Source organism: Falco punctatus, assembly GCF_963210335.1.
Source record: "Falco punctatus genome assembly, chromosome: 5".
Classification (NCBI taxonomy): domain Eukaryota; kingdom Metazoa; phylum Chordata; class Aves; order Falconiformes; family Falconidae; genus Falco; species Falco punctatus.
The window spans coordinates 80,307,075-80,324,737 of NC_137584.1; positions in this window are offsets into that span (position 1 = coordinate 80,307,075).

Below are 17,663 nucleotides of genomic sequence, written 5' to 3' on the forward strand. Positions count from 1 at the left end.
TCTTCCTGAGCTGAGTCACTTAACATGTTGGGCTGAACTTCAGCAGCACAAAACAAACCTCTTGTGGCATTCTGTAGGCTGATGATCGGATATCAAAATGTGATACAGCTCCAAAGCATCTCCCATAGGAGAGTGATGACAGATGAAAAAGAGAGTCGGCCGTGGAGGGAGACTTGCTGAAACAGTGACCTCACCTTTGGTGGAGGTAATTTGATCGCCCTTCATTGCATTTATCTGAATTCTGGGGGTCATGCTGGATTCTTCATGGCTGCCCAAAGTGGTAAAGACTGATGATCTATGGTCTGAGACAGGGCAGGAAATTCCATCCTTTCCTCTTGAGCAGGACTACGCTGCAGTGGTGTGCAGCTGTAGTACTGTAAGTCATTTGAGGCTAGGGGTAAACACTGTGTGCTAATGCATAATACAAAAGTCTATTTTTGAGCAACAAAGACAAATGTGAACACATCACACAATGGTGCTGTAATCTCAACCGATACTTTGTCTATTCAAACTCATAATCCAGATCAGTAAGGCTACAGCCAAGTAATTTGAGGCTATCTATCTATGATACAGCTTTGCTGCAATGAAGCATAGAAAATGCAGCTAAATTACCCTACAATAAGATTCCTGGGGATGAAGAAAAATGTTTCCCCCAGTCAGTGTTCTACCAGAAGCAGGTTTTCCTTATCTCTTTAAATAAAGTCTTTCCTAGGTAATTGCACCATCATCAGCTCACCACGGGGAATGTGAGAGAATAAGGGAAAAAGAAAGAAAAAAATGTGAAGAGGACTGAAGGAGGTGTGGTAGGAGAGGAGGGCAGAGTACAAGGAAGCAACACAGGCCTTTCCCTTCCAAAGTTACTGCACCCTGTTCAGACTCTCCCTGCAGCGTCTGAATTGAAACGACTGATAAATGATTGAGATCACCAGCTCCCCAGGATGTCAGACCTTGGCTTCTTACACAGACAGCAGGGAGAATCTGACGCTTAGTGAGTGCTCAACCTAGTCTGTATATCATTCAGATCAACGGAGAGAGAAAACTGCTTGCTATACAATATTTTAGCTTCAGCTGGATAGTGGAAAGCATCTCCTTACTTCTTCCCCACTTCGCTTATGGTAGGAGCTAAAGTGCTTTCAGTCTGAGGCATGGAAGCAGGTCTCCAGTTTTCTGGAGAAGCATCCTAATCACTGACAATGACAAGTTACTTCCAGAGGTGCCATTGTGGACAGGCTGAACACAGCTCAGATGTCTTTGATTAATCTTTTTATGTTTAAATATCTTTCTCCATGTTGGCTCCCACTCAGATGCACAGAGTGGAGCCCATGCCTCCGAAGCGGTATGCTGCCCATAGCAACCTGCTCCCATAGTTCCTGCTGGATACAGTTCGGTCTGACAAAGTCAGCAGTGCTGTACATCCCCAGAGACTCCTCTGCACCAGGTGAAGGACACCACTCCCCACACACCTGCCCTAGCACTGTGTCTGCTTTGTGCATTACAACTGTGGCTGAACAAACAAACCCCAGTGATAAGATTTTTATCAACGCGATAGATGGTACTCCCAGATATTTTACGAATATTTTGCGCTGTGCAATTAAAAGTAGTCTTTTCACACAGATCATGTCATCAGTAAATATGCTGCTTTATCATGTTCATTTGCGCATTTGCCAGTTTGCAAAGTTTGGTGTTTGGATCCCACAATCATTGTAACAAATTGCACAGCGCTTTTGTATCATTTTCAAGAGCATATTTCATCTAAGAGGGAAAAAAGATCCTCACAGCTATTTCAGTTCACATACCCTCTAGAAGTCATATATTGATTTCTCCCAAATTTAGTTTTTCAGTACTTTGGAGCAGACAGTGAATAGGCTCACTTACCACAGGGGTTGGAAATTGACCTTGTTTGTAGCCTTCACGACCCTTTTGGCCTCAAACCTTTATCATCATCAGTGGAAATCATGAAAGATGTTCTTTCTGGAAACAGGGCCAAAACCAGCAAACCTGGAGAAATTAGTTTTACACTGTTCCTCTTCCAACAGAAGTAGCCAGATCCACCCTCTGTGTAACACAACTGAACCACAATGAACCTGGCCCTGGTGCCTATCATACAAACAAAATAAATTGAAAGAGAAACTGGAACTGCCCTGCAGAGACCACGTATCTTCCATCCCCTTTGTTCTTTCAAGAGTTTCAGGTAGAGGAACAAGTGGTTTCTTCCAAGAAGTCAAACAGCAAATAAAAGAACTTTCTGCCCTAGTTCAGTAAGCTGAAGATCTGTGGGTTTGTTAACTGAGGTTAAGATCCTTTTTCCTTTCTCATCCTACCAGAGTATCTCTCAGTCTTTTCTCTAGCTTTCAAAACTGTTTCTGAACGGAGAGAGACATGCACCTTGTGGAGATACACTCAAATAATGATTTTCCTTTTATTGGTAAGTTAGATTCTTCCAGCACATACAGGTGTAAACAAAGCCTTCCCTACTGAAATAACATTTTTGGCCTCAGGAATTCCCCAGCAAGATCATTCCTTCCCTAAGTCCCACAGAGAGATACTTTGGTTGTCATCTCACATGCACTGGTTTAAATTGGAAGTAAATCTGTAGAAGGCCACGTCACTACAACAGGCTAAAACTGATGTAAGTCGAGAAAAAGTCAAATTTCCCATATAGTTCCTTCTCTTGCTGAAAAGTAGTAACATAACTGTGGAGAAAAAGAGGTATTTGCACAGAGTACTGCACTTCTATGTATACTTTGCACAGAATAGTCCTAAAAACTGGCACTGCTTAGTGCATGGAAGCGCTCACAGGGCCCCTGTCAGCCCCAAAGGCTTGTGTGCAGAGACGGGGGTGGCAAGGGAGGAAAGGGTAAGGAAGGCATGGGAAGAGGAGGAGGAAGAGGAAGAGGAAGAGGAAAAAGAGGGCAGAATCAGAAAAGAGAGAAGAACCTCTGCTTGGTCACATACAGGCATATACTGGTTGTGCCAGGAAGCCCAGCATGAAGGACCAGCCTTTGCACTTTAGCCTCTCACATATCACTTGTTAAGGAGGGAAAAACCCCACATTTTAGGAAATGTTCCCTGCTGTGATGCTGTGAATAGAAAACTCTTGTGTTGCTGAACAAGAGAAACACTGTTTCTGGTATCACATCTTTGTAAGAGGCACTTCTGTGTCCTTACTTTTCTTTTGTAGTCTGAGTAACCCCCTCTAGATGGATGTCCCAGGACAATCTTACAGGAACAAACATCCTTGGCAGTACCGCACAGTATAAAACATTTACCAGATATTCTCTGTGTGTTCTTGTTACAGAAGAGCTCACTAAATACTTGCCTAGGGACACAGATGTACCCGCAGAGGTACAGCGTGACAGTGGCGAGACAAATGTGCATACGCTATATTGACCTTGGCGGTTGTACACCATGTGGAGTACCAGCAGAAATCCTAGCAGTCCGTGAGCAGAAATCCTGCTTTTAGCCAGTACAGCCTAGCAGTGCCTCACCTAAACCATTATTTATCTGAGTCATCTGCCCTTTCAGGATCCTGCATGCTACGTGCCCTGGAGCAGCTGAGCCCTAGAGCCCTTGCTGGCAGAGCGCAAGGCGGGTGGCAGCTGGAAGCTATAGTCACCGCTGTTAGCCAGGCACACACCTACACACTGTACAGAAACCTTGTACTTAAGAAATATCTCCTTGTGCTCCCGCACTTACCCAGGGCTCTGTCAAGCCACTGGTACAGGATTTCAACCAGAACAGCCACCCTGTGCTTGGGTGTCATGGCTTTCCCTGCTTTCTGATGGGACCCTGCTAGAGGCTGGCTGCAGTGGGAAGCCTCGACTGCTGCAGGTTCATTGTTAGCTTTTAGATTTATCTTTCCTGCTTTTATTTCAGTTTATCAGCTTCACAGACTTTGTCTTTCTTCCTGGCAGGCAGACTTCCTTTAAATTCGACAAAGGGGCGTGCATTTTCTTGCTGCAATTAATAACATGTTTTCTGGCACGTGATTAAATAACAATAATTAACCCCCCAGCTGGAGTTTCCTTGGGTTAGATCATGATGCTCTGTGCTGGCTTTCCATAGTGTCTGCTTGCTTTCTACACTGCTTTCTTGGCTAGGTTACCTTCAGGCATACCATGTGCTTGAGTAACAGTAATAAACAGAAAAAATGAGGTGGTTCATAAGACTATTATTTTAGTTAGATTTTCTGTTCTAAAAGCCAAAAAAACATCAGCAGGCCCAATACACCCAGGAGAGCTGTTTTTTCCCTCTGCTCACTAAAACATTGAGTTGCATAGCTGTATCAAAGAATTTGATGGGACACCAAATTAGTTCAGGATCCCACAGGTACTTTAGCTGCTGAATTTGATCAGCCATGAGTTCATATCATCACTTATGAAGAGAGAGAGAGGAAAGACAGGGAGTTCGTGTTTGAAGGACCTGAACAGAATCAGATCTCGAGTGCTTTGTCAGGGTCAGTCTGCACATGTCATTTTTTAGTTCTTGAAAAATTGTACTGTGCTGCCCCACAGGAAAAAAGACTTGAAATAAAGGGCCTCCAAGAGTCAGAAGAGGCCTTGACAGGATTCCCACACCCCACCCCTCCAGGCAAAGAAGCAGTGTCCTGGTGGGAACTTGGAGCAGTGGCTGATACATGTCTGAGAGGCAACAATGCCCTTCTGACATCCCAAGAAATACACAACCAAAGGGCTCGCACCTACAAACACAACAGAGGTCTGCATTTGTGAATTACCAGGTGGAGAAGTGTCTCCTCCCAGGAAGAATAAAGCCTTCAGAGGGGAACCTTTTCAATGTGGGAAACCCTGCCCGAGCTGTGCTTTTATTCTGCACGCCCCATGGTGGGTGACATTACCTAGAGCTGAGAAAAGTGTGAATAAATAAATCAGCTGAGCCAAGGCCTCTTTATGGCATGTAACCAGTTACCCCCTTCCCATGTAAATCTCCCTGCCACGATTTCCCTCTGCTTCCCTGAGAAAAGCCCAGAAGCATTCAGACTGATCCTGCCACGAGCAGGCTCTCCATGCATCTGCTGGGGGATCTGGCAGCCTCAGGCAGGTGGTAACAGCACGCAGAGCTCCCAGTCTCCACCAGAGAGAACTGGCCAATCTGTTCAGTCCCCTGAAGCCACTAATAGCTGTCTGTGAAATGGCCTGGTCTCAGGCCACTCATAGGGGATCAGAGCCCACAGCACAGGTTATGATCAACGTTTGCACTTGCAATAGGTACCTGTGTTGCGGGTTGTTGCGGGGACCACAACCAAGCAACTACACTGCTCTCAGTCCTACTGGGCTGAGATACAGCCCAGCAAGGAAGCCTCAGTGCAGCCAACACTGATCGTGTACCTGCTGTATGGAAAATAAAGGGAACATCAGTACAGAGGTTGTTGATCCAGAGCCATTCAGAACCATTACATTTGCTAAAACAAGCCAAACAGAAGGAACGGATACAATTGGAATTCACTGTGTTTTCAGCTCATTGTTCCCATTGGATCTGCAGGCAGGAAAACAACCCCACATAGAAAAAAACCGGCTTCAAGTGAAGGCAGGATGAATGCCTTCTGGAAGAAAAAAGATGTATTTTGTCAATTGATTACACAGATGGGAAAATCATACAAGCAGTGGCAAGGTTGACAGCAATTTGGGAGAACTGGCAACATCCTAAAGGCTAAGAAAAGTATCCTCTTCATCCAGTGCTTCTTGACATTTCCTCAGAGAGCAAGTTCACAAATTGTGCATTTCTGAGTTCAGACAAAACTTCTCAGGCTTGTCAAGAGTATAGATGCTCAAGTGCCAACCCAGGGCTGTAAGACTTCTGTAGGTGTTGCCATTTCTTTTTTTTTTTTTTTTTTTTTTTTTTGTTAGAGATGGCTCTTGTAACATCTTGACTCCTGAGCAAGATGAATTCTGTCACTGTGCCAATTCTTAGCACTAGGCAATGCAGGGCAAAGATAAGGCTTCAGATGTGTCCCACTTATATGTCAAAATACTGCAACATTGACAAGTATTTTAGTGCTGTACATTCCCTGAATACTAAACTGCTTTGTGGTACTATCTCGTGCTATACACTTCACTTTACCAGCATCCTCTTTCATTTGCAGTTAGGCTGGTAGAGGAAGAAAACTCCTTGCAAAAATTAGGATTGTGTTTTTCCAATCTTTACTCAAGTATGTAGCACATGTGAACTATTCACACAAACTGGGATTAGAAATCCTACCGCTAAGATATATTCACACCTTTTTCATTCTAAAGTGTTCTTTATCAGAGTTTAACTCACTATTTATCTTTGCAAGGTTTAAAAAGAATGTTTTATTACCTAGCTCAGTATCTTCTTGCCATCCTCAGAGATGATGGAGTGGAGAGTGCACTTATAAAATTTGCGGATGACACCAAGGTGGGAGTGGAGGGAAACACTTCAGAGGATGGGATCAGAATTCAAAATCATTTCAATACATTGGAAAAATAGTCTAAAACTATCAAGACAGAATTTAGTAACAACGCATCCAAAGCACTACATGAAGAAATTAAAGATCAAATGCACAAATACAAAATGAGGAATCACAGAAGAGGTGGAAGGATTGGAAAAAAAAGATGTGAGAGCTACAGTATGACTCAAAGCAAATATGAGCAAAGCAGGTAAATCTCCTGAAAGGCAAATCTCATACTGAGATGTATTATTACAGGAGTGTGATATGCAACAGGAAATTATCAGGTCTACAAGGTACCAGTGAAAAGCCAGCTGGCGTACTGGGTCTACTTCTGGGTGGCTTTTTAAAAGACCAAGGAGTCATTTAGAGAATGTGGCCTATCAGAAACAGCTCAGATAATTCAGCTGGTCACTCTAGAAATTCCAGAGGTAGATTTGATATTAGTTTTCCAGTATGTGAAAGACTGTCCAAGAAAGGACAACAGTCATTTATTCCCTTTGTCCTGTTTTCAGGAAAGAATCCATTAGATCCTGCAGAATGGCACTTAGATATTGAAGGAAAATCCAAGGCTGGCTAATAATCCTTAGCTAAGCTTGGGACTCTATGCTAGCAGAGGATTTTAGGAATAGATCTGGCAGTGCTACAGGTATATTTGATCCCACTTTGAGCAGGGAAATTATCTCAGTGGTTTCATATAACTTCTCTACAATCTCAATCCTATTTCATCAACAGCTCCATCCAGTTCCTTTTTGTTTGCAACAGCACCAAGTTGAAGCTGAGCTGCAGGTGCTTTTCAGTTGCTTCAGCACTTTGGCAGTTACAAATTCAGGATCAGACACCTTTCCTTTCTGATATTTTTGTTGGACAAGCAGGAACCATTCTGATCAAACTCTGCTCCCTGCTCGCACAGGTTTTCCAGTAGTGAGAGTCCTGAGGGGGTTGCATTTCCCCTTCTCTCCCCAGCTCACTGTGTATGTTCCCAGCTATGTGACATGGGTAGACTCGAGTGGTCACACATACCCACTTTCCAGTGCCTCCTAGATGTTGTTCTGATGTGGGAATCTACTCATAATATTTTCTAGGTCACCCTGAATTTTTTGTCCTCACTGCAGCTGAAAGCAAAGAAGGTTTATTCGGGGTTCAGATGTCCATGAAGACACTCGGGCTCCAATCTCTACCCCAGCATCAACCCCGCTGAAGGCAAAGCCTGAGCTCTGGGATGCTGCAGCCCCCCAGCTTGATCCATAGGCTGCTGTGCAGGTGCTGTGTGAGCCCTTAACTGCTGTCAGTCCTGCATCCCTGCCCACTGGGGCCCAGAAAATGAGACATCCACATCATTGTCCCATTTACCCCCTGCATACTGCTTCACGAGGAGCCCCATAAAACAAAGGTCTCTGCCAAAGCCTGAAAGCCCAGTATGCCTCGCAAATCCTCCCTCTCCCACTGCACTGCAGACCTGCAACAGCTTTATGATCCAGGGACCTGCAAGAAAGAATCAGACTCTCTTCTCCATGCAGGTTTGTGACAGAGCACAAGGGAATGCCTGTGCAGCAAGAAAACGAAGTTACCACCACCACCACCTCACCTGATCCCTGTCGTAGTGGCAGGCAATACCATGGGCAATGTGTTGTCTGGGTCTGTGCTCTGTTGTGTGCTGCAGACTGTGGTGCAGTATCAACGTGTGTGTGAGATAACTTCAAATTAAAAGAAACGATTTAACTGCAGGAGGATGGAGCACCATGCAGGCTGATTTGCCCTGCTTCACGGTGGCTCTTACAAATGATTTTGTTCACAGCCTGAAAACCTCAGCAATGCAATTAGCTCAGAGAGTAAAGCTGAACAGCAACCTCAGGATTAAGACCTGTGCAGGTAAACAGACTTGAGATCTCCCTTGAATCACCCTTCAGTGCTTTCATTATGGTTGCAGAATATCCTCCTCCAGCTCCAACAGACAACCAAACCTGTGTGAAGAGGTACTAAAGCAAAATGTAGAAGCTTTCATGCAAATAGTTCTTTTCTTGGAAAGTATAAAAAAGATACAATTGCTTGTATTTTCAGAAGACTTTTTTAATTCAAAAAATATTTTAAGTCAGAGTAAAGGAAGGCTGCTGGTGGAACTTTAACTTGCTCATAACAAGCTGTTGGACTTCTGTTACATCAGTGTGCACCAAGAAATATCATTGCATGGCTGCACTCAGGTGAGTCCTAGCCACCACAGAAAAGCTCAGGAAAACTTCTGAAGAAGGAGATTCACACGTGCACCCAAAATACAGGGGCTCACATGCACACCATTGTGCCACCACCAGACCTGCCCAGTTCTTCTCCTGCCTCTCAGCAGTCCTGCATTGCAGAAAGTGAAAAATCAAAATTTGTCTCCCCAACATTCTGGCATCAGCCTTTTCACAGTAACATTGATTTTTTTTTCTTTTTTCTCTTGCACTTTCTCAGCCATCCAATTCTACATCTACCTCACCCTCCTGCCAGATTCTGATCCCTTCTGTCACTCAGACAGGCCCTTTGGTCTGCAGAGCATCCCCCTGGGTTCACTGGCTTACTCACACTGAACAGCAGGATGTTGTACATAAATACAGTGAAGTCTGGTTCTACTTGCTTTTTACTTCCCTTCACAGCCTATGTTTTCCCATCCCATGACCTCAACATGTTATTTTAAACATTTTTTACATACTTCAGTGTCTTCCTTTTTCTCTTTCCTTTCACAGCTCTAAATTTTTCTATTTTTTTTCTTCTCATTCCCCAATTCCTCCTCCCAAATCCCTCTAAGAAAAATGAACACCCAGTAACATTCTCTTCTTTTTTTCCATCTCTCCTACTTTCCTTCTCTTCCAGTCCTTTTCTCTAATTCTATCCTTTCTTCCACTTATTTTCCTTACTACAGCCAGGGATATGTTTCCTCAGCCATTCACTAATGTATTTACTTATATATTTATTGCGCTGGCTATTTTCCTCACAGAAGCCCTCATATTTTTCACATTTCCCATCAGCTCCCAGTTTTGGCTCCTATCCCCTGCAGCTGGGTAAGTTTCTGTACTCCACCCCTCCAGCTATGGGTACACTACAAGCCAAAGTACCAGTTGCAGCTTGATAGAGCACCTAGTTTTATATTACCTCAGTATTAAAAACGGTAGGACTACAGCTACGCAGGGTTTAGTGTGGATTGCAAAGTCTGTCCAAGATCTTAATAAATACATGGGGACTTCGCTGCGGCTCCACTCCATGCTGCAACAGCTACACGAGGCCCAAGCGAGCTGTAAGCACATCTTGCACAGTCAAGTAGCTGTACAAGGCAGAGCAGGGAGCTCACAATCTCCACGATCAGGGCATGGCAGCCTTTAGCCACCTGTAGGTTACCCCATCCCATGTTGCTTCAGAACACTGAGTAATGCAGAAACTCTGCTGGAGTCCAAAGGAGGGTGTTCCCAGGGCTTTCCCAGGAGAAATGGTCCTGTCTAGAAATGGCATAGGAGAGAGCTTCCCCGCTTTTTTTACACACCCCTTTCCCACAACTCATGACACCCTGGCACATCTCTGCCCAGAGTTTGCCAAATGCCCAGGAATATAGCCTTTTGGCTGCTCCCAGCAGAGCTCACAAGGAAATGGTGTTCCCCTGGAAGAGTGAGACCTTTGTAGCCCCTCGGTGAGCAACATTTAGGGGTCCAAGCAGGGAAGAAGGTACTGCAGGTTAACTTTTTGGTTGCGTAACACCTCATACCGCCAAGTGCTCTGATTGTGTGCTATTCACGTCCAGGAGAATTTTGCTTTTGTGTTCAAAGGAATAAAAGAAGCCTTGTGGCATTGGCTTCTGATAAGATATAGCACTTTTTCAGCATGCAAGAAGAGGGATAAAAGAAATAAGAGAGAGAAAATAAAAGAAAAAGCAGACCAGTGTGATTTAGGAATGAGGTACTGGAATTCCCACTGCAGCTGATTTAAGTCTCCATTTCTCAACAAGACCAGGTCCCCAAAGGTGTTTGAATGTACAGCTAGCAACCAAGACAAAGGGCTTGGTGCCGAAAGCACCCGTGAGAAACCCTTTGATGGTAAGCCCTGAAGATAAGGGAGTGAAAGCCAGACTCACCAGAGCACAACACGCCGGTTTAACCTGGCTGAGAGTCAGGCTCTGTGTGCTTTTCCTACACAGTGTACAAAACTAAGCTCATTGTCAATGCTCAATAAATAAATAGCAATAACAAAATCTGAAGAATAGCCAAAAGGATACACAGAAATTACTCCTGTGTGGAATTCCCTTAGATATGGCATGTTCTCTTGAGTACAGGGAAATACACTTCCACTGGAAGCTTATGGTAAAGTAACTGTTACTTTTCACCAGCTATTCCAGGGTGATAAAAACAATAATCTGAGACTGCGGTAGGTCAAATAGTGTATAAATTATCAGGTAGATTATATCACAGGTCCATAAACCTAAAGGATGGTGTTCTGGGAATAATGACTGAAGTTTAATTTAGATATCTGAATTCTTCTCTTAATGTACGGTCCAACCTTTGCATCTTGATGACCTGCCAGACTTGTCTATGGTGCATCATTTGTTATTTGTGAGAGAGGACTGGGGAAAATAAAAAGCCTGGATGAGTGCAGAAGGCACAAAAGTGTGTGCTGATGGAACAATATCTGTCTCAGAAATTGTCCTTTCTTCTCATGTTGTTCAAAACCGCTGCAGTGAAACCAGGGATTTCTAGTCACAGGATACTGATGTGGGAGATTTTTCTGCGGATCTGTACTATTCTTTTGAGAGTGAGTGCAAGGCAAAAAAGAGTAAGATGCAGCAATAAAATGCTGTGCAGTGGGTAGCAGATAAATAATTCAGGGCTATGGACAAGCAGATGAACACCAGCTGGTTCCAGCTAGTGTAAACTGCATCTCATATTGCAAATCAGTATCTAGGATTGGAAACTCCTTGGTGTCAATAGGCATCTCAGCTATTCGTGTTCGGGCACTTCAGGCAAACATTTAAGAGCCACTGCCTGACCTAGTGCAATCAGAAGCATCGCCACAGTGGAACAAGCAACCAGCCATCCCTCTAGCTCAGCTTCTGGTGTCCAGCTGTGACCAAAGCAGCACAAATCACAAGACATCGCGGAAAATTCATCCAGGCAGCTGAGCTCTGCCCTGAGCTAGCAGGACCTCGAGCCCCTTGGTATCTACCTTGAAGGGTGGTACTGATGACTTGCAAATGTAATGGACTCAGGCTTGCTCCTGCCATAGATAAGGGTGATTTCCCACAGAATTCATTTGGGAGCAGGATAAAACCAAAGGATCATATTATCCCTGCTGTGATGATAAGAAAATATTATGTAATTATTATTAATACTATAGCTAGACAAGAATCATGCTGTCATACAAGCACACAGGGTAAAAGTCTCTGAATCAAACACATTTAAATCAGATTTAAGGCATATCATCAAGTGCCAGAAGAAAACCCATAAGGAAGGAATGGAGAAATGAAGAGAAGGATTAGAAATTATAAGATACTTGTGTTCTCAGCACAAGTAGCACAGTTTTGTTCTTTAGAAGATACAATTTGGAAATACTGATCCATATTATTAGCATCTAATAAATATTTACTCAGAACAGTTGACTCTGCAGTTCACAACTGAAGTGAGATTTGCAGAGGATGAGGTTGTATTTTAACGAATGAGTTAGAGAAGTTTATTCTGTGTATAGGAGAGAGCAAAAAGAAACTGCAAAAGCCATCTGCTGAGATGGAAAATCACTTATTACCCAGCCTTGTTTTCCACCACTCTATAGAGAGGAATGTTTACCCCCTACATCTTACAATGCAGATCTCCTTTAAGTGATTTCTGACCTGTTCAACTTGCTCACATAAAAGCCACTGGCTACAACATATTGCTTGGTCTGGACCAGGTGACATGAATCTCAAAAAGCGAGTTCCACATCACCAGCTGTCAACAGCCTCTTGGCCAACATCTGGCAGAGGGACCCAACCTGGGATCTTCTGTATGAAAACCACTAGCTTTTTCCAAAAAACCCAGGCACCAGTGGAGAGGGTCTCTTACAAAACCCACTCATCAGAGGTGAGTCCTTCCACTTGTGGGGTTTGCCATGACTGGAAAGCAGGGCATACCCAACTTGTGGCATGGATTCATCCTTCCAGGCCAAGAGGACTGTGTAGGAGAAACACAGAGCTGAAAGAAAGTTGGATCTAGGGCTTGTGATCCTTGGATTTCAGGGTAGTGTGCAGCTGGGGATGAGGGAGAATGAAAACAGCTCCAGGTTCAGGTAAAAGTGAATCAGAACAAATTAGAGGTTTTGTGGAACAAATAACAGCCCACCCAAAATTAATTTTCTTGAAATATTTTATTTGAAATGAAATAGTTTGTTTCCATCTCAAATTATGTTGAATAACAACATATGATGATGATGATGACGATAATAATAATAATTCATTCTTCCCAGGATTTCCCCAAACAAAACATTCAACTTTAAAACCATGAACACAAACTATTTTAAAATTTTTGATTTGACAATTTGATTGAAGTTCATGAATGCCATGGCTCTTTTCCACATATTCCATGATTTCCTGAGTGAGAATTTAGTGTTTCTCAAAGAACTGCATCTTTTCATATTTGCAACCACTCTTAACCTCTGTGCATTGCATAGAGGCTTGCAACACATACTTAGTGTTGGCTGAAAAGATGGTTGCCAAATGTCCCCGTCCTGACCTGTGATGAGCAGTTACTGACTTCTGAGGGGGCGGCATTCAAACAGCACTCTCAAACAAACATTTAATTTATCAGTACTTGAAATATGACACAGGTCCCCTGCTGTGATGTTCTAGATATATAGTTTCCAACAGCAAAACTGACATTCTTTTTTACCACCCTTCTAACACTCTGCAGCGCTTTCTTCTGCCTGAATTGCCTGGGTTTGACCCTTATAAAAAGCAACATGGCAGTAATAAACACTGTATTCTCAGTGTCATTCTATCTCAAAAAAACAAACACAAGCTTGTCAGTTGTACATTAGTATTGATATACATCTATATTTTAGCCATTTCTGCACTTTCTTTCTTTCAGAACCAAATTTCAGGACTTTTCTATGCTTCCAAGTCACTATTTCTCCACTGGGGTTCATCAAAGCGCTGACGGTCTGCCACATAGTAGTTGTAAAATATTCTAATCCAGAGGTTTAAGTACTGCTTACAAACTGAAACCTGCAAAAAGAAGCAAAAAAAGTAAACTTTCCTCTTTAAACAGTACCTGTTTTTTCTTAAAATTTGCTGCAGCTGAAAACAACGTGGGCAGAATGTGGGTTTGTTCATGGTGTTGCCTTCAGCTGGAGGAACGCGCGGCAGGAGTGTGAAGCGATGGAGCTGAGCATGACCCAGCACCAGTATCTGTGGGCTTCTGCCTCTCGCTCCCCTGCAGAAGCCACCAGACGCCTCCACTGCCACGGACTCAGGGGGTTTCACAGGGAAGTCTTCACCGAGTTTTCAGGAAGTAGTTTACCACCATGCCTCACATCTGCCTCGGGTTGTCAGGTGCTCCAAGCATCCTTAAACTTGGTATCTGGCCAGCCACCTGGGGCATGGAAGATAGGTTTCATCAGTCGTGTTCAGGGCTTGCTGATACGGGGACATTCAGGAGAATTAAATTGATTTATCTTTGGAAGTGGATTAGGTGCTGACACATAATCAGCAGCAGATTAAACACTCTCGTTCAGAAACAGAGAGCCCTTAATTCAGTTTATCTTCATTCACTCTGGAAGTGAATTAGGGCTGTGACTGATGCGTGGGGAAGGCAGTCTGGGGCGCAGCACCCGCTGTGCTGCCCTAGCTCTCCCCCAGCTGCTGGTAGGGAGAAAGGTGGGAGAAAGCGAGTCTCCGCTCCTTCCTCGCTGCCATAGCTCACAGCCTACATTTCGGGGCACTGGGTCCTGAGTAGGGTGGTTTGGGGTCTCAGCGGTCCCCCCAGCACTGCACACCATGCTCGGGTCTGGTTGGTGAGTCCCCAGACTTTCCTCTCTTCTCCGTCTTTTTTAGGAATTTCAAGAACTGAGATTCTGACAAGGTCAAAGAAAAGTCCAACTACCAGATTAGTCTGATGCTGAGAATGAAATACAGATTTGGCATGAAGGCACTAAGGTTTTTGAAAGTTTGCCAGTAAAAAACTGGTACCAAAATAGGGCTGCAAAACCTGCAGCCTGTTTAGGCACCAGCTAACACTGCTGCGTGAGTCCTCCTGGTCACCTTTAACTGTGCCTGTCTCCCAGGAATGATGAGCATTTGTTATTAAAACCCAGGCTGTTGTGTTTCATTTACTTCATGCTACGTAGAGAAAAACGAGACAAGTGGGAGGGAGCTGGCTCTCTTCATCAGGCCCGGCTATAGCGCACACATGGCTTTCTCCTGAGTGGAGGCAGGCAGGGATGCAGGAGGGGAGATGCCCCTTGGGACCTACCCTGTCACCCATAACAGCATGCTCTTCAGCTTGAGAAACCTCAGCACTCTGCACTAAAGCAGTTTTTCTTTTCCATCTGAAATTCTGTGTCCTGCCTCTTTAGCCCAGCCGATGCAAAAGAAGTGTCAAAGTGTTGGGTCGTGCGGAAAGAGTCTTACAGTCTGGCACACGCTGTCTCACAAAACAGCATTTTGCTTTCATTTAAGGTCCCCATATCAGGTCTGTCTTGCCCCAGCCGAAAAGCAGCTGCTCTGCTTTCAGATGCCTGCCTGTGCTCCCAGTGCATGAGCAGCTCACCACCCTGCCTGGCCTTTCCCAGATGCTCACAGCAGTGCATTACGCTGAATAATGGCAACTTTAAAAAAAAAAATTGGAATCTCTTCAGAATTGAATTGACCTTAAATATAGGTTCTGTTTCTAAAATCTCTTCCTCAGCAAAAGTGGATGTCTGGGAGAACGGGTAATGGAATATAGAGGATTGCTGCCTCTCACTGTGCTTGGCAATTACCAAAAATTGTTACTGTTTGACGGCAACTTCTGTGTGATTGTACACCCGGAGCAGTGACGGTGTTGAGCCTATTCTGTGCTTTCTACCAACATGCCATTAGTTAACTGGTAATACTCCATGCTCTTTCACTGCAGCTCACCCACGCAAAACAGCAGTTGAGTGCAGATCCAGTTAAAAGTATTTTACAGTCTGGGAACTCACAGTTTATTACTAGGCAAATTTTTATTTGTACAGGTCCCATCCTCAGTCACGCATGGAAATACCACCCATAACCATTTGCAGAATATTACTGTGACATGAATTTTCGTGTTTGCTAACAGTAAAATTACTCGCAGGAAGGTGGAGAATGAACAGGTGACTTAGGACCATCCGCTAGACACTCAGGCTGTGACAGTCATGCTGGCAATATGTGCTTATTTGGGGTGATCTTACTGCTTTTATATTCTGAAGCTGTCTCTCACCTAAGTGAGTGCAACCTTTGTATGGCTCCTATTATGCACATGCACTCACATACACTAACACACACACACACACACACACACACACACACCCTTTTCCATGGATGAATTCAGGAGTTCTCATATGCAACCTATTTGTTTGATTTGGTAAATCTGAAAATAATAAATTTATGTCTGAATTGCGGTAAGACACATAATCGTATACCAGCCTATTAGACGATACTCTATACTCTGTCTAAATGTATATAGAATGCTTAGACAGAAAAATGTAGACATATATATGCATAGAGACAGACAGGAAAATGTGTATATACACATATGTACATACACATATAGACTATTTCAAAACTTAAAAGGAGATTTAGTCACACAGCCTCTTGATGCTAACTGATACTGTATGTCTATCTGCATACACACATGTGCACATGCTGCTGGTACTGTAAAAACCATCTGCACTTGCACCGCATAGCAATTTTAGTCACATTTCCCATGGAAATAATGATTTATGAACTCATTCTCCTTCTGCCTGCTTGCTCTCCTTGCAATCCCAAACATTCTTAGCAGCTCCAAGCCTACCTGGAGACAGCTAATTTCTTACCGAATCAATGAAAATATCATCCAGACAGAGAAGAAAGCCTTGATCTGTATCGTGACTGAGGTAGGCTATAATATGAACTTTCCCTCACTTTAAGACAAAGAATCTGCAAGAGACAGCAAATTTGAAAGTCTAGTAACCCCAGGAAAATTTAAATGGGAACTTTCATTCAACCATCAGACCCAGGCTGATGGGAAGGGTGGCTTCATTAGTTCCAGTGTTCATGGCACTACTTTATTTCTCTTGATCTGAAGGAGGGCATTCCTCTGCCCATTTCCAGATCAGACTTTCAGCAAATAAACTCATTCTGTACAATTTTACTTCTACCCAACATTTTCCTGTTTTTTAAGGGGCTGAATGACTCATTCCCAGAGATATGATTTAATATTTCAGGTGAGCGACGTGTCAGAAGGAATTAGACCAGGACTTGACTGATGGGGGAAAAGGGTACAAGTATAATGATGATTTTTGGGTCTGGCAGCTGCAGAGGAATTAAACGTTAAAAGAATTTCCAAGTCTGTTTTTTCTTGTTCCAAATCCTGAACCTTATTCCCTTCCCAAAGACATTGGGCAGGTTGAAAATGCTGCACACCTTAGCAAAATTTGCCCACCACGAATGGAAAGGGCAGTTTAAAGCCCACACAAAATAGCGGGAGAAGTCTCAGCTGAACCAGAGATTTATGCATCCTGGAGGTTGTTCCAGATGACGATGGGAAAAAGGTGGTTTCACGTTACCAGGCCCTTTTTGGACTCCTGACCAAAACCCATGCCAAGCTGGGACAGCAAAGTATGAATTGGCTCCTGCACAGCAGTTTCCACACCCTGTGCTCCTGGAGATGCAGAGGCAGGAGCCCAGGGATTTAATATAACAAGTGGCTCTAATTGTGGATCTCTAAACTCGCTAACAGTTAAGATACCTGGGCTTCCTAAGATCCCTCCTGGTGAAGGAAATCATGCACTTCCACACTGCATAAAGATACTCATGTTGTGGGTTTTGAGTGTGATGGCAAGATAGAGCTCATTGGGATTCAAGTCACCTCATTCCCATTAATCATGTTAATAATTGAAAACATATGTTCAGCTTGAAAGCACAGCAAGAGAGTTAGGCAACCCTACATGGAAGCGCTTTGTTACCCAATTCTAATGATACTCATTAACATATCCTTGCCAACCCCAGACAGAAAATCCTCCCACCAAAACCAGGTGCAGTATTTGCTCG